Below are 22,524 nucleotides of genomic sequence, written 5' to 3' on the forward strand. Positions count from 1 at the left end.
TATTATGAAATGTACATCTTTATCTCTAGTAATGCCTTTTGCTTAAAGTGTACATTTTTGGAGTTAATATAGATATTCCACCTTTTTTGGGGGGTGAGGGTTACTGGGATATACTTCTCTACCCCTTTATTTTCAACCTTTTGTGTGTTTATATTTAAAGTGTGTCTCTAATAAATAACATGTAGTTATATTTTCTTTTTAACTCATCCATAGTCTTAGTATTTAGCACATTTATGTTTTTGTTATTACTGATGTATATAGACTTATTTATATCTTTATATTATATTTTTCCTATTCAACACCTCTCTTTGTTTTTATCCCTTTCTGGTGTCTTTTATTATTTATAAATAAATTAATACCATTAATATCTTAGTGAAGTATTTTTCTTGTTCCATTTCCCTCTCTATTTATTTGACATATATTTATTCTTTTACTATTCTTTTAATGGTTACCCCAGAGATTACAATATGTACCCTTGACTTATTATAGTTCAATAATAACTATTATTTTTATTACTTTCCAATAATGTTAGAAGTTATAGATATTTTAGTTCCCTTTCAATATTTTGTTACTCTTGCCATGAATTTTACTTATATATATTTTTTTCATGGTTATTAAGAAATTTAATCAAAAAAATATGGAACGCTTCACAAATTTGCATGTCATCCTTGCGCAGGGGCCATGCTAATCTTCTCTGTATCGTTCCAATTTTAGTATATGTGCTGCCGAAGCGAGCACTTTACTTATATTTTAACTCTCACGTAATATTGTGTTTTTATTAAAGTAAATATTTATTTATTTTTACACACATATTTGCCCTTTCTAGTGCACTTTATTTCTTCATTCATTTCTATCTTTCCTGGCAACAAATTTCTTAGTTTTTTTTTTTTCTTTCTGGAAATGACTTTTTTTTTTTTTTTTGGTATGGATATTTTCACTGGTTAAAGAATTCTAAGTTGGCAGTTATTTTCTTTTAACAACACCTTAAAAATATCATTCTGTTATCTCTTGGCCTCCATCATTTTTGTTGAGAATTCAGTTGTCATTTTAAAGTCATGTGTCATTTTTCTCTTTTATTCATTTTAAAGTTTTTCATTATATTGGTGCTGAAAAGCTTTACTATTATTTGCTTACATCTTCCTTGACTTATTTAGCTTGTGGTTTGTGGTGCTTCTTCTATATCATTTTGCTTCTCTCTAAAGAACTTATTTCAACATTTCTTGCAAGTCAGGTCTATTGGTGAGAAATTTCCCCAATTATCATTTATCTGAGAATGTATTTCTCCTTCACTTCTGTAGGATAATTTTGGTAGATCAGAATTCTAGGTTAGTGGTTGATCTGTGGGTTGATGGCTTTGATTGGTTTTGAAAATTTCTCATATAGTTTTTCTCCAAATATTGTTTTTATTCTTTTCTTTCTTTCATCTGTACATTACAACTCTTCATTTTACCCCAAAATATCTTCCACTTTTTTTCTGTATTTCCTATTCTCAATGGTTCTGTTTTTTAATCTCAGTGCTGCTGTTTGATTATTTTCTGTTAACATTTCTTCCAGTTCACTAATCATGTCTTCAGCTGTGTCAAAACTGCTGCCAAAAACCTGTTTGATTCTTAATTTCAGTTATTATATTTTTATGTTATAGAATTTAAATATTAAATGAATTACAACACTTTGGTGAAGGTCTTTATCTTTTAATCTATTTTCTCCATCTTTGCCTCTATGTTCTTGAACATGCCAATCATAGTTACTTTGACATTCTTAATTTTCAACTTATTATCTTGATTATCTTTGAGTCTGTTTCTTGTCTTCTTCCCTCTTGGCTTACAATCATATGTTCCTGTGTCTTGGCATGATTAGTAATTTTTAATTGAAAGGTAGATATTGAATAGTAAAAAAAAATGATAGAGCCTCCAGTTTATATTTCTCCATAGAGATTTTACCTTTTCCTCTGCTGGGCATATAGAGAAAGGGCTTATAACTTTATTTCAGTCAGAGACTGTGTTGAGTCAAGGCTATATTTTGTTTTTGGAAAGGCTTTGTCTAGTTCTGGTTTATTTAAATCCTAGGTTGTAAATTTTCAGTGCCTTTTTGTGTTGACCTAAACAAGTAGACTGCCAAATATTCCTCCAGCAAAGATGGATTTATTTAGGATCTGCTGAGAATTGAAATTTGGGGTCTGCAACCATGGTGAGTCCCAGGCAACTTCCCACATGGCAAGGGAAGGAGAGGAAAAGGAAGTAGAGAGGGCTACATTAGAGAGTCCATGGCTTTTCATTGGTTGAGTCCTTGCCAGAAAAGAAAAGGAGTCTTCCTTTTTCCTGTTGGACTGTTATCATTAGAGGGTGTGAGAACTCCCCATTCTGGTCTCCCACTCTATTTAATTGAGGTTTCTGTTGATTAATTTTTTACATTTCCCCCTTTTGATCAAGACCATTCTCTGAAAGCATCTCTGATCAAGTATCAGATTTTCTAGTTTCAGCAGCTTCTTGTCCCTCAACATCAGGAAGGACCTTTCCTGGGCGTCATGTGTCTTATCAATGGGAAAGTTCACAGCTTGAAAACCTATTAAGGTCACAGTGAAGTAACAAGTTAAGGGTAGGAGGGAGAACTGTCAGGCACTTTTAATCTAAAGTCCATATGTTATCAAGTTCATAGACATTGGAGATCATGTGAAACATTACATCATCAAAGGTTTGGCAATAAACTTCCAATAGACTTGGTCCAGATATCTTAGGAAAGCTGTCTCATCAGATGTCATCTGCTTCAATTCTGGGAAATCTTTACTTTCAAGTCACCAGATGAAGTGTATGTCCAGTCAGGGTTCAGTGTTTTCTTTAGGTGTGTAACATGAATCCAAAAGTCTATTCCTTAGAGTTTGGTGGCACAAGGGTTGGTTAGCAGTACTTCATAGGGGCTTTTCCAGCAAGGTTGAAGAGAGTTCCTGTGGTGGTGTCTTTTCCAATAGACAAAATTTCCAGGTTGCAAAATGTGATGCTTAAGTTCTTCATCTCTAGAGAGTACACTGTGAAAAGATGGCTCTACCAAAACATGGTTATTTTAATAGAAGCAATTAGGCCTTTGCAATATTAGAGTATCTCTCCTTCTATCAGTTGTGGATCAAAAGAAGCAGGTGCCAATTGTATTGGATGTCCTGTGACCATTTCAAAGCGTGAGAGTTTATGAGCTCCAAGAGGGGTGGGTCTGAGATTTAGAAGGACCAACAGCAATGCTTTTGACCTAGGTATTTAGAGGACCTCTACAAATTTTGTCAATTGAGTGTTAATAATGCTGTTAGTGCATTAGAGGATTGAGGGTTGTAAGCACAGTGAAAGTGTTGTAAAATCAGACACACAGCACAGACTTGTTAAAGCACCTGGCCAGCAAAACAGGTTCCTTGGTCACTATGAAGTTTGAATAATCTTTCCCAAAAGGACTTTAGCCACAAAACAGGTAGTAGACTGTCTGCAAGGGAAGGCTTCAGTCCAGTCTGAAAATGTACAGATCATGACTAAACATATTTATATCCATTAGACAAAGGAAGTTGTATGAAATCCATTTGCTAGTTTTTAAAAATTATCATTTGGGAAAACATCTCTTTGGACCATGACAAAGGTTTAGTTGCTGTTGTTCCCCTTAAAGGCACCATTCTTTGAAGGATTATCAGCAAGGTGATTTCCTCTAACTTCCAGAGAGTCAAGTTTAAAAAGCCCTGGAATCTTAATAATAGCTAAAGTGACAGGTAAAAATATTGCCTCAAATAATTCTTAAATATAGCGACCATTTAAATTTTTATTTCCACTGGAAGTAAGGAAACCAACTCCTTCCACAACATTCCAAAATCATGAACTACCAAAAGCATATCTACTATCAGTATAAATATTGGCAGTTTTGTCCTTGGCTAAAGTTCAAGCCTGTGTAACAGCATATAATTCAGCCTGTTGGGCCAAAGTAGCCATGGATAAAGATGCTGCCTTGACATCAAAAGTAGTTATAATAGCATAATCAGCACAATATTTGCCATTGTCACCTTTAAAATAAGAACCATCAGTGAACCATGAGAAGTAAATATTACCCGATGGGATTTTCTGTAGATCATCATGAGGAGTCAGGAGGTGGTCCATCAGTGTTAAGCAGTCATGAGGGACTTTGTCAGTGATGGAGGGAAGAAGAGTAGCTGGGTTAAGTTTATTACAATATAAAGAGTTATGTGCATGGCAGTTAACAAAAGGACTTCATAGGAGGTGAGGCAGCTGGCTGAGAAATATTGAGTGTGATGAGAATTCAGGAGAGCTTCTACTGCATGAAGTACAAAAATAGTTAAAGGGGATTCCACAACAATTTTCTCTTTGGCCTTAGCCAAAAGGGCAGTGGCCATAATGGCTCTAAGACCGGAGTGGTAACCCCATGCCACAAGGTCCAGTTGCTGACTATAATTCCCCATAGGTCCATGGTAGTCCCTGTGTTTTTGGGTGAGTACTCCAAGGGCATTCCCTTTTCATATATATGACAGAGGGATATGATAATTAGGGAGCCCAAGGGGAGATGAGTTCATCAAATTCTCCTTTAAGGCTTTTAAGGCTTTTAAGACTACATTGTCCCATAAAATTGGACTGGGGTTGTTAATGTTGAGTAAAACCTATAGTGGTTTGGGCATAAGAGAAATTTGGAATTCAATTTCAGCAATAACCAAGTAGCCCAAGAAAACTTCACAGTTGGTGCTTAGTTTTGGGTTTTGGGAAACATAGGACACCATGAAGTCTATCTGGATCTAGGTGTAACCCTTGTTATAATATCAGATGCTCTAAATATCGAACCTGGATTTGGGAAAACAGTAATTTTTCTTTGACGACCTTGTGTCCCTTTAAGTCTAAAAGTTTTTAGATGCTGTCTTCCCATGAGGAGGTTTCAGAAGTAGAGCAAAGAAGCAAATGGTCCACATACTCCAACAAAGTAGAACCTCTAGGGAACTTTATGACATCCAGTCCAGCCTTTAGGATTTGGGAGAAATAAGAAGGACTCTTACTATTACCTTGAGACATTGCTGTCCAGGTGAATTATTCTTCCCAGGTGAAGGCAAAAAGGTTAAGGCAAAAAGCTTCATTAAATGGAATACTAAAGAATGCACTGCATAAATAAAGAATTTACTTCCAATGGGAATGGATGTTAGTAGTGTATGGGAGTTAGAAACAACAAGGTGTTGAAGGATAACAATGTTGTTTATTGCTCAGAGGTCCAGGACAAACCTCCACCCTCAGCCTTTAGGTTTTCTCACCAGTAATATGGGAGTGTTACAGGGGTTAGTACAAGGAATAATGACACCCTGAGCATTGTAATCTATTATGGGCTTTACGCTTTGGAGGGCTTCTTATAGGGTATTGATTAATTCTGAGAAGACGTTTTGAGAGGTCTATTTGCATCTTGATAGGAGTTGTGCTGTGAATTTTGCCAACATCAGTTGGAGATTTTGCGCGTAAGGAAAGTGGTAGCTGATTCAATAAGGATGAATTATCAGTGTTTCCAGAATCACCTCTAATACCATCAGAGATGGAACAAATAAAAGATGTCAAGGGTCATTTAATTCACTTGGTGGGTTCCTTTGATTACTACTGTTAATTTCTAGAATCATTTCTCTCTTTGGGAAGAAAGATATACTGGCATGATACTTTTCTAAGAAGAAGTCTCAACCTAATAAATAGATGGGGATGGAGGAACTAAGGAGAAAAGTGTCAGTATCACTCAAAGAGACTAAACAAAAGAGAATAAATTTAGAGAGAGGAACCTTTTGAGGTTTATTAAAGATGTCCACTATTTGAACTGTTTTAGTACTCCGAGGCAGGGGCTGCTTTATAGTAATGGGGTTGAGCACCAAGAGTGTGGCTCGGGTGTCAATTAGGATTGGAAGCGAGTCATCCCCAGCCTGGAGAAATGTTTCTGAAAGCCAATTAAAAGGGAAGAGTGAGAAAAGCCCCTGCAGTTCCTTGGAGCCCCATCATTGAGAATTGGGAGAAAGTTGGAAAGGCTGGTTAGAGGGCTGTAGGCACCTAAAGCACTTCAATTTGTAATGATCTCTTTTCCAATGTCCTGGCTCTTTGCAATAACAGCAGAAATCAGGAAGGTTTTGGTTTTGTTTAGGAACCTTCATTTGATGGAGTTGAAGATTAAGAGCTGATTGCCAGATTAACAAAATCAGGAGTGGACAGAGTTTGCATTCCATCCTGGTCTTTCTTACTAGAAGGAAAAGGTCCCAGTTCAGCAAATTAATAAACATAGAGTTAAAAGCTACCCAGGTGGAATCAATATCTGAAGACTAGAATTTTCTTTAAAGACAACCTGAAGTCGATTGTAATAATCATGAACAAGTTCTTCAGATTTTTGTGTGCAAGACTGAATTTTGTTTCAATCAACAGTCTTCAGAAAAGTCCTAGGAACTGCTAGGTTGATAAGTCTGAACGACTATATTAAATTCCTTAGCAAATCTGAGGAATTCAGTTACTTTGGGAAACTTTTTGACTATGGCTTGCAGTTCAGCTTTAGTCCAGGGGGTATAAGAAATTAAGGGTTTAACCTCTGGATCCTCAGATGGCTTAATTTTAAAGGGACAGTTCTGACAAGTTCAGAGGAAAAAACAGTGAAAAGATTTTCAGAGAAAGGGAGAAGTTTGGCGAGAGACTTGGGGAAACTGAGGCTGTAGAGGAAGCATAGGTAGCACAGAAGGCAAGGAGGCAAAGTCTGACCACAAGGAGTTGAGGGAGACAAGACAAGGCTCTGCTGGAGACAGAGAAGCCAAGAAAGAAGAGCCTGAGGTGCCGGGAGCCATTTTATCTCTCTTTGGTAATTTGTTTGCCTCAGTTAATCTTAAAATCTTATTCTTTAGTGAGGCAATTTTAGATTCCTAACAGCATTGGGAAGTTTCAAAATACCAATCGGAATAAGCATTCCACACAGTTCTGAAAAATTCTGAGCTATTGTAGTCCAATTCTGTTTTAAGGGAATTAAGTTTGGGGATTCCAAAATTCCCCATAAAGGCCATTGATCTTCTAAATTGCCTTTGGTCAGGTCAGTCTATTTAATTAGAAATGCACAGGAGGAAGGACTGTGTTTTTTTGCTGCACTGCCCAGCTTGCGGGATCTTAGTTCCTTGACCAGGGATTGAACCTGGGCCACGGCAGTGGAAGCACCACATCTTAACCACTGGACCAACAAGGAATTCCCAGGTTATGATTTTTAAACATAAAATCAGCTGGAGTTCCTGTGAGGGGGGCACCCTCAAAATACTTAGATAACTGGGATCCCATTTCCTACAGGTCTTTTATCCTCTAGAATAAAGAACAATGTTCAAACAACTTAAACAGCTTACAGAACAAATGGCTCAATTCAAACAGCTTGCAAGCTAATCCCAGCCAATCCTAAAAAGATAACTTGGTCTGGGAGGAGCCAGGTCTCCAGAAGACAGCTCTTCTAAAGTAATGGGCTACGGGCTGAAAAACCAGCACAGTTTCATTTATTTTTTCTTAATCATCTTTATTGGAGTATAATTGCTTTAAAATGGTGTGTTAGTTTCTGCGGTATAACAAAGTGAACCAGCTATACATACACATATATCCCCATATCTCCTCCCTCTTGCGTATCCCTCCCACTCTCCCTATACCACCCTTCTAGGTGGTCACAAAGCACGGATCTGACTTCTCTGTGCAATGCGGTTGCTTCCGACTAGCTATCGGTTTTACATTTGGTAGTGTATATATGTCCATGCCACACTCTCACTTCATCCCAGCTTACACTTCTCCCTCCCCGTGTGCTCAAGTCTATTCTCTTCGTCTGCGTCTTTATTCCTGTCCTGCCCCTAGGTTTTTCAGAATCTTTTTTTTTTTTTACATTCCATATATATGTGTTAGCATACGGTATTTGTTTTTCTCTCTCTGACTTGCTTCACTCTGTATGACAGGCTCTAGGTCCATCCACCTCACTACAAATAACTCAATTTCATTTCTTCTTTTTATGGCTGAGTAATATTCCATTGTATATATGTGCCACATATTCTTTATCCATTCATCTGTCAATGGACACTTAGGTTGCTTCCATGTCCTGCTTATTGTAAATAGAGCTACAATGAACATTGTGGTACATGACTCTTTTAGAATGATGGTTTTCTCAGGGTATATGCCCAGTAGTGGGATTACTGGGTTGTACGGTAGTTCTATTTTTAGTTTTTTAAGGAACCTCCATACTATTCTCCATGGTGGCTCTATCAATTTACATTCCTACCAACAGTGCAAGAAGGTTCCCTTTTCTCCACACCCTCTCCAGCATTTATTGTTTGTAGATTTTTTGATGATGGCCATTCTGACTGGTGTGAGGTGATACCTCATTGTAGTTTTGATTTGCATTTCTCTAATGATTAGTGATGAGCATTCTTTCACATTTTTCTTGGCAATCTGTATATCTGCTTTGGAGAAATGTCTATTTACATCTTCTACTCATTTTTGGATTGGGTTGTTTGTTTTTTTGATATTGAACTACATGAGCTGCTGGTAAATTTTGGAGATTAATCTTTTTTCAGTTGCTTCATTTGCAAATATTTTCCCCCATTCCGAGGGTTGTCTTTTCGTCTTGTTTATGTTTTCCTTTGCTGTGCAAAAGCTTTTAAGTTTCATTAGGTCCCATTTGTTTATTTTTGGTTTTTTTCCATTTCTCTAGGAGGTGGGTCAAAAAGGATATTGCTGTGATTTATGTCATAGAGTGTTCTGCCTATGTTTTCCTCTAAGAGTTTGATAGTGTCTAGCCTTACATTTAGGTCTTTAATCCATTTTGAGCTTATTTTGTGTATGGTGTTAGGAAGTGTTCTAATTTCATTCTTTTACATGTAGCTGTCCAGTTTTCCCAGCACCACTTATTGAAGAGGCTGTCTTTTCTCCATTGTATATTCTTGCCTCCTTTATCAAAGATAAGGTGACCATATGTGCATGGGTTTATCTCTGTGCTTTCTATTCTGTTCCATTGATCTATATTTCTGTTTTTGTGCCAGTACCATATTGTCTTGATTACTGTAGCTTTGTAGTATAGTCTGAAGTCTGGGAGCCTGATTCCTCCTGCTCTGTTTTTCTTTCTCAAGATTGCTTTGGCTATTTGGGGTCTTTTGTGTTTCCATACAAATTGTGAAATTTTTTGTTCTAGTTCTGTGAAAGATGCCAGTGGTAGTTTGATAGGGATTGCATTGAATCTGTAGATTGTTTTGGGTAGTATAGTCATTTGCACAGTGTTGATTCTTCCAATCCAAGAACATGGTATATCTCTCCATCTGTTTGTATCATCTTTAATTTCTTTCATCAGTGCCTTATAGTTTTCTGCATACAGGTCTTTTGTCTCCTTAGGTAGGTTTATTCCTAGGTATTTTATTCTTTTTTGTTGCATTGGTAAATGGGAGTGTTTCCTTATTTTCTCTTTCAGATTTTTCATCATTAGTGTATAGGAATGTAAGAGATTTCTGTGCATTAATTTTGTATCCTGCTGCTTTACCAAATTCATTGATTAGTTCTAGTAGTTTTCTGGTAGCATATTTAGGATTCTCTATGTCTAGTATCATGTCATCTGCAAACAATGACACCTTAATTCTTCTTTTCTGATTTGGATTCATTTATTTCATTTTCTTCTCTGACTGCTATGGCTAAAACTTCCAAAACTATGTTGAATAATAGTGGTGACAGTGGGAAACCTTGTCTTGTTCCTGATCTTAGTGGAAATGGTTTCAGTTTTTCACCACTGAGAACAATGTTGTCTGTGGGTTTGTTATATATGGCCTTTATTATGTTGAGGTACGTTCTCTCTATGCCTCCTTTAAGAGGGAAGTGTATAGCAATACAATCCTGTATCAAGAACAAGAATAATCTCAAATAAACAACCTAATCTTACACCTAAAGCAATTAGAGAAAGAAGAACAAAAAAACCCCAAAGTTAGCTGAAGGAAAGAAATCACAAAGATCAGATCAGAAATAAATGAAAAAGTAATGAAGGAAACTATAGCAAAGATCAGTAAAACTAAAAGCTGGTTCTTTGAGAAGATAAACATAATTGATAAACCACTAACCAGACTCATCAACAAAAAAAAAGGGAGAAGACTCAAATCAATAGAAGTAGAAATGAAAAAGGAGAAGTAACTCCTGACACTGCAGAAATACAAAGGATCATAAGAGATTACTACAAGCAACTATATGCCAATAAAATGGACAACCTGGAAAAAATAGACACATTCTTGGAAAAGAACAACCTTCTGAGACTGAACCAGGAAGAAATAGAAAATATAAACAGACCAATCACAAGCACTGAAATTGAAACTGTGATTTAAAATCTTCCAACAAACAAAAGCCCAGGACCAGATGGTCTCACAGACGAATTCTATCAAACATTTTGAGAAGAGTTAACACTTATCCTTCTCAAACTCTTCCAAAATATAGCAGAGGGAGGAACACTCCCAAACACATTCTACGAGACCACCATCACCCTGATACCAAAACCAGAAAAAGATGTCACAAAAATAGAAAATTACAGGGCAATATCACTGATGAACATAGATGCAAAAATCCTCAACAAAATACTAGCAAACAGAATCCAACAGCACATTAAAAGGATCATATACCATGATGAAGTGGGGTTTACCCCAAAAATGCAAGGGTTCTTCAATATATGCAAATCAATCAATGTGATACACCATGTTAACAAATTGAAGGATAAAACCATATGATCATCTCAATAGATGCAGAAAAATCTTTTGACAAATTTCAACACCCATTTATGATAAAAAACCCTACAGTTTCATTTAAAGCAGACTCTTCCCAATAGAATTGGGCTGAAGGCATTCTTAGCCAGCTTCAGTTGAAACAGTCTGATCTCAAGATCAGATCAAAGTGCCAAACAAGTACTTCATACAGAACAAGGCCTTAACCACAAGGATGAAGCCTTTATATAGATCCCAAGTAAAAACTAGAGAGCTTCAAATGCAAAGAGGGTGTGAGCCTGGATCCAGGAGAAGATGTACCTTCAAATGCCAGGGTCAGGCAGAAAAGCAGTGAGTGACACACCGGTCAGAATGGCCATCATCAAAAAATCTACAAACAATACATGCTGGAGAGGGTGTGGAGAAAAGGGAACCCTCTTGCACTGTTGGTGGGAATGTAAATTGATACAGCCACTATGGAGAACAGTATGGAGGTTCCTTAAAAAACTAAAAATAGAACTACCATACGACCCAGCAATCCCACTACTGGGCATATACCCTGAGAAAACCATAATTCAAAAAGAGTCATGTACCAAAATGTTCATTGCAGCTCTATTTACAATAGCCAGGACATGGAAGCAACCTAAATGTCCATCGACAGATGAATGGATAAAGAAGATGTGGCACATATATACAATGGAATATTACTCAGCCATAAAAAGAAACGAAATGGAGGTATTTGTAATGAGGTGGATGGAGTTAGAGTCTGTCATACAGAGTGAAGTAAGTCAGAAAGAGAAAAACAAATACAGTATGCTAACACATATATATGGAATCTAAGGGAAAAAAAAGAAAAAAAAAAAGGCCATGAAGAACCTAGTGGCAAGATGGGAATAAAGACACAGACCTACTAAAGAATGTACTTGAGGATATGGGGAGGGGGAGGGGTGAGATGTGACAGGATGAGAGAGTGTCATGGACATATATACACTACCAAATGTAAAATAGGTAGCTAGTGGGAAGCAGCCGCATAGCACAGGGAGATCAGCACGGTGCTTTGTGACCGCCTGGGGGGGTGGGATGGGGAGGGTGGGAGGGAGGGAGATGCGGGAGGGAGGAGATATGGGAACGTGTGTATATCTGTAGCTGATTCACTTTGTTATAAAGCAGAAACTAACACACCATTGTGAAGCAATTATACTTCAATAAAGAACAAAGCAAATGATTGAAAAAAAAAAAAGAAAAGCAGTGAGTGAAAATGGGCTCCACTGTGGATGCCGCACCTAGTTGCTCACCAGCCACAGAGCTGCGGGGGTCTTCTCTGGTCCCCATACATGCCACCAAAATGTTGATCTGAAACAAATGGACTGCTAGATATTTCTCCAGCCAAGATGGGTTTATTCAGGATCAGCAGAGAATTGCAATTTGGGATCTGCAACAATGGCAACCCATGTACAAGTCCCCACGTGGCAAGGGAATGAGAATGCTTTTATGGAGATGATAAAGAATTTGGAAGGGCTACAGTAAGCAAAGAGTCCATGGCTTTTCATTGGCTTAGTCCTTGCCAGGGAAAAAGAAGAATCTTTTCCTTTTGAGCTCTGCTTTCGTCCCAGGACATGGGAGCTCCCTTTTCTGGTCTCCGAGCTCTATTAATTTTTCACATTTCTGATAGCCTGATATGTTCACTAGGAGCCCTTCCCCTAGCAAATCCTGAACTCTAATTTTTATGTCAATATCACAGTGAGACTGCAAAAAGCACGGCTCTGAATTTCAGGAGATTTCGGCTCAGGTTTATATCTTCCGAAGACATTCAGCTATAGAAATAGGCAAATTCCTAGAGGGTGAAATGGTCCCTCACCAGATTCAGTTTCACTCTTCTCTACTCACTGGAATGTTGCCTCCTCACTTCCAATGTTGTCTCTCTAGCCTTGTGAGATTTACATAGTCTCTTCTGGTTTCTGTCCTCCAGCTACGGCCCCCTGCCTGGGAAAAGCCCAAATTATCAGCCTCTTGCTTTGGAACTGGAATTGATAATTGCCCTCAGTAACAAAGTAGCTACCATTGTGGTCTCAAGTTGCATTTCCCTGATGACTAATGATGTTGAGCATTTTTCATGTGCTTATCAGTCATAGATATATCTTCTCTGGCAAAAATCTTTTGTCCACTTTTAAACTGGGTTTTTATCTTTTTATTGTTGAATTTTAAGAGTGGTTTATAAATTCTGGATACAAGCTCCTTATCAGATATATGATATCAAAATACTTTCTTCTCTTCTATAGGTTGTCTTCTCACTTTCTTGATGGTGTCCTTTGAAGCACAAAGGTTTTTAACTTTAATGAAGTCTATTATATCATTTTTTTCCTTTTGTTGTTTGTGCTTTTGCTCTCATACCTGAAATTGTTCCCTAAGCCAAGGACATGAAGATATACTCGTAAGTTATTCTTAGAGTTTTAGAGTTCTGACATTTAGGTCTATGATCCATTTTGAGTTATTTTTGGTAAGTGGTGTGAGTAGAGATCCACTTTCATTCTTTTGTGTGTGGGTGCTAGTTGTCCCAGCACATCTGTGGAGAAGCTATACTTTCCCCATTGAATGACCTTGGCAACCTTAACAAAAATCAATTGGCCATGGATATATGGATTTTATTTTGGACTCTTAATTATATTTCTTTGATCTATGTGTCTTTTTTTTTTTAAACATCTTTATTGTAGTATAATTGCTTTACAATGGTGTGTTAGTTTCTGCTTTATAACAAAGTGAATCAGTTATACATATACATATGTTCCCATATCTCTTCCCCCTTGCATCTCCCTCCCTCCCACCCTCCCTATCCCACCCCTCTAGGTGGTCACAAAGCACTGAGCTGATCTCCCTGTGCTATGTGGTTGCTTCCCACTAGCTATCTATTTTACATCTGGTAGTGTATATATGTCTATGCCACTCTCTCACCCTGTCACATCTTACCCCTCCCCCTCCCCATATCCTCAAGTCCATTCTTATGTGTCTATCTTTATGCCAGTGCCAAACTGTCTTGATTTCCATAGCTTTGTAGTAAGTTTGGAAGCAGGGAAGTGTGATTCTCCAATTTTATTCTCCTTTTTCAAGATTGTTTTGGATATTCTGGATATCTTGAATTTTTATATGATTTTTAGGATCAGCTTATACATTTCTCAAAAAAAAGGTAGATATTTCAATAGGGTTTGCATTGAATGCACTGTCAGTGTAGTTTAAAATTACATTTATCTTATGAATCAGAAGAACATATTTTTCGTATTTTAAAGCCCGTTTGCGTTTCTTTTTCTGAAATAAGAACTCATATCTTTGACTCTTTTCTTCTTTGGGTGTCCGTTCCAGTTCTATTCTTATAACACTCAAATTATGTTTGAGAACAAGACTAGAGGGATGGGCATGTTTCATAGCTACACTAGAATATAGACTCATATATACTCTTCATGCTCCACTTGTATTGTGTACAGAATATTTCTGATTAAAATAACCAGACCCACATTTAAATTAACAAGGGAAAAACCTGTTCTTTTTTCCTCTTTCCTCAGAAGACAAAGTATATTTATTATTATGTCCATGGATTGAAAATTCCAAAATGACTTTCATCAAAATAGCCAGACAACTCATACTTGGAAGAAAGTTGTTTCACAAGACACATCAATTTATTATTAATGGTTTTTTTTAATCAGTTTCTTTTTCTTCAGATGTTTTTTCCTTTGTTCTCCATGGGGAGAATTTATAGAATTCTTGCCCTCTTTCTGTTTTGAAGGGATTTCCCCTTAGTTATGTTATTTCTCCTTTCTCCTTCCCTTACCTAGTATGGGCTAACAATTATTTATGCTTCTCTTGTATTTTTCAGTTTTCTAACTACAATTTATAGGTCTTAAATTTAGCCTAGTCATGCTCCTTAGAAGAAAAAGGCTTAGGTATATAGCTATGTCTTGGTTAGTGAGAAAAATAACTCCCAGATGTGTCAAGGCCAGATAACCAGTGTCACCGCGAGGTGCACAATGACAGAGGGATAGGGAGCATCAACCTCCATACTGATCAATGGTCAGTGATGGATAGTTTTGCTGTTCTCTCCACTATGCTAAGAATTAACTTATAAGTACAGGTGTTTGACAGCTTTTGTTTCAAATATGAAGATCTCTTATTCTATTGCCCTGGAGTACTGAAAGTGTGCATTTTCATTCACTCCAAACAGACTGTCAGTGCCAATGGGTGTTAATCAATTCTAGATCACTAAAGGGCTGTGTGAATACCTAAATGGCTCTGCCTGTTCTTGATAATACATTAGAGAAACGAATAAGGCAGTGAAATTATAACATAATTAATTTCAAGTCATGAGCAAAGTAAGATGACCATGTGTTTTAAGCAAGTTTTCTCTAAGGGCTCTGTGCTGTATCTTTTCAAATTTCTTTCTGGGAGCAGCTAATGTTCTCTATCTGTCCAGTCTCTCTCACTTCTTTATTTTAAATTGTCCTGTATGCTATTTCATCATTCTTCTTGGTGACAGACACAGGTTTTTGAAATATTGACTTGGGTGAATAGCATGGAAAGAAAAAGAATATGTTATAGAGTTTGAATGTGGTTAAGTGTGGCATTTCCACTGAAGAATGATATGAACAGAATTTTGCTTGTATTTATTTAACATCTTTCTCCTAAGGAGGTCAAAGAACTTTGTAAGTGTGACTGTGAATCACCTTTGCATTACTTGCAAGTGGTGCCAAATTCACAGGATTTTTCATGGCACTAATATTAGCAGAAAGCATTGATATTTGCCAGTTTCGGTTAACCATGTTCTCTAGGTTTTTTCACTTTAGTTGTTTCAGAGGACAAGATTTTCTTCAGGTATGGCTAAAGTTATTTTATCAAGAAATTGTTGAAAGAAAGGAACTAACTTCTATGTAGGTCTTCATGTGCCAGAGGCCATGCTAAAAGACCAAAGATGTTATCACATTTGATCCTACGGCAGGCTTATGAGGTAGCTTTTATTATCTCCACCTATTTCAGATGAGGAAACTGAGGGTTCTCACACTGCAGAAGAGAGCTCTGAATCCTAGTCTAACTCCAAAGCCTGAACTTCCTCTTCCATATTCACTATCCCACCCCCAAGGAGACTGCATGAGAGTCCTGTGCTCAGGATACAAAAGAAGTAGACTTGGGTTTCCCTGGCCTACAATTACATTTCCGTTAAATTCCAAAGTGTGTGTTTTTTCCTATAAAGTTTTAGAAAATGTTTTCAATTCCTTGATTTTTTCTAGGATAGGGATTATACCTCACGCTCCCAGCCAAGTTCAATGAAAATGGGACTTTTGTCAGAAGAGGCTAAGCATGACAGAAACCTTATTGCAAGTCAGCTTTATCAAGGATCATTTATGAATGGCATTTTTGGGGCACTTCACTCTTTACAAATGAATTCAAAATCAAAATGTTCACTTATGGAAGCAACAAGTATGTACTGTACAGTACAGAGAAATATATTATTTTGTAATAACTTTAAATGTAGTATAACCTATAAAAATATTGAATGACTATGTTATACACCTGAACCTAATATAATATTGTAAATCAACTATACTTCAATTAAAAAAAAAAAAAAGAAGGTTCACTTGTGGAGAAGCTGTGCTTTCTGCTGCTATGTACGTGTGGCCAGAAAATGGGAAGAAAATGAATATGGAAGTAGCTTAGATCAAAATAGAAAAAATAAATAAACTAAGTGTGCCTGAAAATAAATGGCCATATCATGTCAGCTCCACTGTTGGTGCTAAGGCTGATCTCTCAGAGGTGTCAGAGCTGTAAGAAAGCTAAAAGATCATAAAGTCTAATCGACCCATTTTTTCAGATGAAAACATTGAGCCACATGTGGCAGCGGCAGGTGAAGCCGGATTCCACGACTGCAGCAGCAGGGTCACGGCAAGAATCATGGTTTGCAGGCTGCCCTGGGTGGCCTCGTCTTCCTGCAGCTTGTAGCCCCTCAGGATTAGTGGAGCTGCTGCAGAGGCAGTGGTCACCCAGAGCAGCAAGAGTACCACCACCAAGCTCCTTCCCCTGGAACTACACTTAGCATTGCAGCATCAAGATGCTATATGTCTGGTCTTGGTGCTCTGGCCAGGTCAGGCCTGAGCCTCTAGGGTGGGAGAGCCAAGTTCATGACATTGGTCCACCACAGACCTCCTGGCCCCTCATAATATCAATCATTGAGAGCTCTCCCAGAGATCTCCATTTCAATGCTAAGACCCAGCTCCACTCAATGACCAGTGCTGGACACCCCATGCCAAACAACTAGCAAGACAGGAACACAACCTCACCCATAAGCAGAGAGGCTACCTATAATCATAAGGTCACAGACACCTCAAAATACACAACCGTATGTGGTCCTGCCCACCAGAAGACAAGATGCAGCCTCATCCACCAGAAGACAGGTACGAATCCCCTCCACCAAGAAGCCTACACAACACACTGAAGCAACCTTACCCACTGGGGGCACACACCAAAAACAACAGGAACTACGAACCTGCAGCCTGTGAAAGGGAGACCTCAAACACAGTAAGTTAAGCAAAATGAGAAGACAGAGAAATACAGAGCAGATGAAGGAGCAAAGTAAAACCCCACCAGACCAAACAGATGAAGAGGAAATAGGCAGTCTACCTGAAAAAGAATTCAGAGTAATGATAGTAAGATGATCCAAAATCTTGGAAATACAATGGAGAAAATACAAGAAACGTTTAACAAGGGCCTAGAAGAATGAAAGAGCAAACAAAAAATGATGAACAACACAAAAATGAAATTAAAAATTCTCTAGAAGGAATCAATAGTGGAATAACTGAGACAGAAGAACGGATAAGTGACCTGGAAGATAAAATAGTGGAAATAACTACCACAGAGCAGAAAAAAGAAAAGAAGAATGAAAAGAAATGAGGACAGTCTCAGAGACCACTGGGACAACATTAAACGCACCAACATGTGAATTATAGGGGTCCCAGAAGAAGAAGAGAAAAAGAAAGGGATTGAGAAAATATTCCAAGAAATTATAGTAGAAAACCTGCCTAATATGGGAAAGGAAAGAGTCAATCAAGTCCAGGAAGCACAGAGAGTCCCATACAGGATAAATCCAAGGAGAAACATGCCAAGACACATATAAAGCAAACTATCAAAAATTAACTACAAAGAAAGAATATTAAAAGCAGCATGGGAAAAACAACAAATAACATACAAGGGAATCCCCATAAGGTTAACAGCTGATCTTTCAGCAGAAACTCTGCAAGCCAGAAGCGTGTGGCAGGACATACTTAAAGCCATGAAAGGGAAAAACCTACAGACAAGATTACTCTACCCAGCAAGGACCTCATTCAGATTCAATGGAGAAATTAAAACCTTTACAGACAAACAAAAGCAAACAGAATTCAGCACCACCAAAATAGCTTTACAACAAATGCTAAAGGAACTTCTCTAAGCAGGAATCACAACAGAAGGAAAAGACCTACAATAACAAACCCAAAACAATTAAGAAAATGGTAATAGGAACATACATATTGACAATTACCTTAAATGTAAATGGATTAATGCTCCAACCAAAAGATATGGACTGGCTGAATGGATACAAAAACAAGACCTGTATATATGCTGCCTACAAGAGACCCACTTCAGACCTAGGGACACATACAGACTGAAAGTGATGGGTTGGAAAAAGATATTCCATGCAAACGGAAATCAAAAGAAAGCTGGAGCAGCAATTCTCATGTCAGACAAAATAGACTTTAAAATAAAGACTATTACAAGAGACAAAGAAGGACACTACATAATGATCAAGGGATCAATCCAAGAAGAAGATATAACAATCGTAAATATTTACGCACCCAACATAGGAACATCTCAATACATAAGGCAAATGCTAATAGCCATAATAGGGGAAATTGACAGTAACACAATCATAGTAGGGGACTTTAACACCCCACTTTCACCAATGGCCATATCATCCAAAATGAAAAGAAATAAGGAAACACCAGCTTTAAATGACACACACATTAAACACATTAAACAAGTTGGATTTAATTGATATTTGTAGGACATTCCATCCAAAAAATCAGAATACACTTTCTTCTCAAGTGCTCATGGGACATTCTCCAGGATGGATCACATCTTGGGTCACAAATCAAGCCTTGCTAAATGTAAGAAAATTAAAATCATATCAAGTATCTTTTCCGACCACAATGCTATAATATCAATTACTGGGAAAAAACTGTAACAAATACAAACACATGGAGGGGAAACAATACACTACTAAATAACCAAGAGATTACTGAAGAAATCAAAGAGGAAATCAAAAAATACTTAGAAACAAATGACAATGAAAACATGACTACCCAAAACTATGCGATACAGCAAAAGCAGTTTTAACAGGGAAGTTTATAGAAATACAATCCTACCTCAAGAAACAAGAAACATCTCGAATAAACAACCTAACCTTACACCTAAAGCAATTAGAGAAAGAAGAAAAAAAAACTCCAAAGTTAGCAGAAGGAAAGAAATCATAAGGATCAGATCAGAGATAAATGAAAAAGAAATGAAGGAAACGGTAGAAAAGATCAATAAAGCTAAAAGTTGGTTCTGTGAGAAGATAAACAAAATTGATAAAGCATTAGCCAGACTCATCAAGAAAAAAAGGGAAAAGACTCAAATCAATAGAATTAGAAATGAAAACGGAGAAGTAACTCCTGACATTGCAGAAATACAAAGGATCATGAGAGATTACTACAAGCAACTATATGCCAATAAAATGGACAACCTGGGGCTTCCCTGATGGCGCAGTGGTTGAGAATCTGCCTGCCAATGCAGGGGACATGGGTTCGAGCCCTGGTCTGGGAGGATCCCACATGCCGCGGAGCAGCTGGGCCCGTGAGCCACAATTGCTGAGCCTGCGCGTCTGGAGCCTGTGCTCCGCAACAAGAGAGGCCGCAGTAGTGAGAGGCCTGCGCACCGCGATGCAGAATGGCCCCCACTTGCCACAACTGGGGGAAGCCTTCGCACAGAAACGAAGACCCAACACAGCCATAAATAAATAAATAAATAAATAAATAAAAATTAAAAAAATTAAAAAAAAAAGACTTCAAGTGTTCACTTGGGACCCCTGATAATAATATCCTCCAGGAATAAAGGCAAAACTAGAAATTATTTTTTTTAAAAAAAAGGACAACCTGGAAGAAATGGGCAAATTCTTATAAAAGCACAACCTTCTGAGACTGAACCAGGAAGAAATGGAAAATATAAACAGACCAATCGCAAGCACTGACACTGAAACTGTGATTAAAAATCTTCCAACAAAAAAAGCCCAGGCCCAGATGGCTTCACAGGTGAATACTATCAAACATTTAGGGAAGTGCTAACACCTATCCTTCTCAAACTCTTACAAAACATAGCAGAGGGAGGAACACTCCCAAACTCATTCTACGAGGCCACCATCACCCTGATACCAAAACCAGACAAAGGTGTCACAGAAAAAGAAAACTACAGACCAATATCACTGATGAACATAGATGTAAAAATCCTCAACAAAATACTAGAAAACAGAATCCAACAGCACATCAAAAGCATCATGCACCATGATCAAGTGGGGTTTATCCCAGGAATCCAGATTCTTCAATATTCGCAGATCACTCAATGTGATAAACCATATTAACAAATTGAAGGAGAAAAACCATATGGTCATCTCAATACATGCAGAAAAAGCTTTCAACAAAATTCAACACCCATTTATGATAAAAAACCCTCCAGAAAGTAGGCATAGAGGGAACTTACCTCAACATAAAAAAGGCCATATATGAAACACCCACAGCCAACGTCATTCTCCATGGTGAAAAACTGAAACCATTTCCTGTAAGATCAGGAACACGACAAGGCTGTCCACTCTCACCACTATTATTCAACATAGTTTTGGAAGTTTTAGCCACAGCAATCAGAGAAGAAAAAGAAATAAAAGAAATCCAAATCAGAAAAGAAGAAATAAAGCTGTCACTGTTTGCAAATGACATAATAGTATACCTAGATAATCCTAAAGATGTTACCAGAAAACTACTAGAGCTAATCAATGGATCTGATAAAGTAGTAGGATACAAAATTAATGCACAGAAATCTCTTGCATTCCTAAACACTAATGATGAAAATTCTGAAAGAGAAATTAAGGAAACACTCCCATTTACCATTGAAACAAAAAGAATAAAATACCTAGGAATAAACTTACCTAAGGAGACAAAAGGCCTGTATGCAGAAAACTATAAGACACTGATGAAAGAAATTAAAGATGATACAAACAGATGGAGAGATACACCATGTTCTTGGATTGGAAGAATAAACCTTGCGAAAATGATTATACTACCTAAAGCAATCTACAGACTCAGTGCAATCCCTATCAAACTACCACTGGCATTTTTCACAGAACTAGAACAAAAAAGTTCACAATTTGTATGGAAACACAAAAGACCCCGAATAGCCAAAGCAATCTTGAGAAAGAAAAACGGAGCTGGAGGAATCAGGCTACAAGACTTCAGACTATACTACAAAGCTACAGTAATCAAGACAGTATGGTACTGGCACAGAAACAGAAATATAGATCAATGGAACACGATAGAAAGCACAGAGATAAACCAATGCACATATGGTCACTTTAGTTTTGATAAAGGAGGCAAGAATATACAATGGAGAAAAGACAGCCTCTTCAATAAGTTGTGCTGGGAAAACTGGACAGCTACATGTAAAAGAAAGAAATTAGAACACTTCCTAACACCATACACAAAAATAAACTCAAGATGGATTAAAGACCTAAATGTAAGGCTAGACACTATAAAACTCTTAGAGGAAAACATAGGCAGAACACTCTGACATAAATCACAGCTGGATCCTTTTTGACCCACCTCCTAGAGAAAGGGAAATAAAAACAAAAATAAACAAATGGGACCTAATGAAACTTAAAAGCTTTTGCACAGCAAAGGAAACCATAAACAAGAAAAAAAGACAACTCTCAGAATGGGAGAAAATATTTGCAAATGAAGCAACTGACAACAGATTAATCTCCAAAATTTACAAGCAGCTCATGCAGCTCAGTATCAAAAAAACAAACAACTCAATGCAAAAATGGGCAGAAAACCTAAATAGACATTTCTCCAAAGAAGATATACAGATTGCCAGCAAACACATGAATGAATGCTCAATATCATTAATCATTAGAGAAATGCAAATCAAAACTACAATGAGGTATCACCTCACACCAGTCTGAATGGCCATCATCAAAAAATCTACAAACAAAAAATGCTGGAGAGGGTGTGGAGAAAAGGGAACCCTCTTGTAGTGTTGGCGGGAATGTAAATTGATAGAGCCACCATGGAGAGCAGTATGGAGGTTCCTTAAAAAACTAAAAATAGAACTACCATACAACCCAGCAATCCCACTACTGGGCATATACCCTGAGAACACCATAATTCAAAAAGAGTCATGTACCACCATGTTCATTGCAGCTCTATTTACAATAGCCAGGACATGGAAGCAACCTAAGTGTCCATTGACAGATGAATGGATAAAGAAGAAGTGGTACATATATACAATGGAATAATACTCAGCCATAAAAAGAAATGAAATTGAGTTATTTGTAGTGAGGTGGGTGAACCTAGAGTCTATCATACAGGGTGAAGTAAGTCAGAAAGAGAAAAACAAATACCATATGCTAACACATATATATGGAATCTAAAAAAAAAAAAAAAAAGGTTCTGAAGAACCTATAGACAAGACCAGAATAAAGGCACAGACGTAGAGAA

General features: G+C 37.5%; 1 non-coding gene across 1 annotated transcript; it reads right to left on the bottom strand.

Moving 5' to 3' along the window:
- Positions 1-631: 631 nt before the first annotated feature.
- On the bottom strand, positions 632-738 carry LOC114238007 (U6 spliceosomal RNA). Its single transcript, XR_003623449.2, has one exon. It is a non-coding gene; the product is annotated as a U6 spliceosomal RNA (small nuclear RNA).
- Positions 739-22,524: the final 21,786 nt, after the last annotated feature.

Source organism: Balaenoptera acutorostrata, chromosome 1, assembly GCF_949987535.1.
Source record: "Balaenoptera acutorostrata chromosome 1, mBalAcu1.1, whole genome shotgun sequence".
Classification (NCBI taxonomy): domain Eukaryota; kingdom Metazoa; phylum Chordata; class Mammalia; order Artiodactyla; family Balaenopteridae; genus Balaenoptera; species Balaenoptera acutorostrata.